A 2,090-nucleotide genomic window follows, 5' to 3' on the forward strand; every position below is an offset into this window, starting at 1 on the left:
GTCCTGGCGCGCCGCTAGTTGCCACCACTCTTGATAATCGCTCCTCTCTTTAATCTTCCATGTGCACGCGCCGAGAGACATTTCAACACACCGGCTGTATGCTACTGCACACCCCGGCCTCGTGAGCACCCCTGAGCTGCCTGCCCTTCACCGGCGCCCTCACCTCTTAGAAACAAATAGGAAATTGAGGTTCTGTCTTTCCATCGAAGCGCTAAGGAGTGAAACCCAGACCGCTCCCTCTTTCCCCCCCACCTAACTCTCTCTCTCTCTCTCTCTCTCTCTCTCTCTCTCTGAAGGTAAGTGTCTGATTGAATACTTAGCGGGTAAAACGTGAGTAAATCATGTCTTTTGTTGCTTTATGGACACGAATGCTTAGAGTGTCTTGGGAAAGGTCAGGAGTGGTGGTGGTGGTGGTGGTGGTGGTGGTGGCTCAAGGCGCGTAATAGGTGAAGTTTAGTTGTGTTAGGTGAGGTTAAGATAAGCTGGTATGTAGAGCAGTGGGTTAGGTTGGCTTAAGTTGGATAAAGCAAGATGAAATTGGATTAGGTCAAGTTATGTTAAGTTCGTAAGGTAAGGCACACGTTAGGTAAGGTCGTTAGGTTAGGTAAAAATAAGGGAAGACGAGGTGAGATAACGTAAGGACAGGTTGAGTTAGGTGAGGTGAGGTTAGATAAGGCACAGTAAAGGTAATAATGATATGCTAGGTGAAGTATGGCTAGGGTAAGGAGACGTGAGGTGAGGTGAGATGAGGCAGGGTAAGGAGAGGTGAGGTGAAGTGAGGGGAGGCAGGGTAAGGAGACGTGAGGTGAGGTGAGGTGAGGCAGGGTAAGGAGACGTGAGGTGAGGTGAGGTGAGATGAGGTGAGGCAGGGTAAGGAGACGTGAGGTGAGGTGAGGTGAGGCAGGGTAAGGAGACGTGAGGTGAGGTGAGGTGAGGCAGGGTAAGGAGACGTGAGGTGAGGTGAGGTGAGGTGAGGCAGGGTAAGGAGACGTGAGGTGAGGTGAGGTGAGGTGAGGTGAGGTGAGATGAGGTGAGGCAGGATAAGGAGACGTGAGGTGAGGTGAGGTGAGGCAGGGTAAGGAGACGTGAGGTGAGGTGAGGTGAGGTGAGGCAGGGTAAGGAGACGTGAGGTGAGGTGAGGTGAGGTGAGGCAGGGTAAAGAGACGTGAGGTGAGATGAGGTGAGGCAGGGTAAGGAGACGTGAGGTGAGGTGAGGTGAGGCAGGGTAAGGTGAAGTGAGGTGAGGTGAGGTGAGGCAGGGTAAGGAGACGTGAGTTGAGGTGAGGTGAGGTGAGGTAAGGCAGGGTAAGGAGACGTGAGGTGAGGTGAGGTGAGGTGAGGCAGGGTAAGGAGACGTGACGTGAGGTGAGGTGAGGTAAGGCAGGGTAAGGAGACGTGAGGTGAGGTGAGGTGAGGTAAGGCAGGGTAAGGAGAGGTGAGGTGAGGCAGGGTAAGAAGACGTGAGGTGAGGTGAGGTGAGGCAGGGTAAGGAGACGTGAGATGAGGTAGTGAGGTGACGTGAGGTGAGGTGAGGTGAGGCAGGGTAAGGAGAGGTGAGGTGAGGCAGGGTAAGGAGAGGTGAGGTGAGGTGAGGTGAGGCAGGGTAAGGAGAGGTGAGGTGAGGCGAGGCAGGGTAAGGAGAGGTGAGGTGAGGTGAGGTGAGGCAGGGGAAGGAGAGGTGAGGTGAGGCGAGGTGAGGCAGGGTAAGGAGAGGTGAGGTGAGGTGAGGCGAGGCAGGGTAAGGAGAGGTGAGGTGAGGTGAGGCAGGGTAAGGAGAGGTGAGGTGAGGTGAGGCGAGGCAGGGTAATGAGAGGTGAGGTGAGGTGAGGCGAGGCAGGGTAAGGAGAGGTGAGGTGAGGTGAGGCAGGGTAAGGAGAGGTGAGGTGAGGCAGGGTAAGGAGAGGTGAGGTGAGGTAAGGCGAGGCAGGGTAAGGAGGTGAGGTGAGGTGAGGCAGGGTAAGGAGAGGTGAGGTGAGGTAAGGCGAGGCAGGGTAAGGAGAGGTGAGGTGAGGTGAGGCAGGGTAAGGAGAGGTGAGGTGAGGTGAGGCAGGGTAAGGAGAGGTGAGGTGAGGTGAGGCAGGGTAAGGAGA

The sequence above is a fragment of the Portunus trituberculatus genome, chromosome 9, assembly GCF_017591435.1.
Source record: "Portunus trituberculatus isolate SZX2019 chromosome 9, ASM1759143v1, whole genome shotgun sequence".
In the NCBI taxonomy this organism is placed as follows: domain Eukaryota; kingdom Metazoa; phylum Arthropoda; class Malacostraca; order Decapoda; family Portunidae; genus Portunus; species Portunus trituberculatus.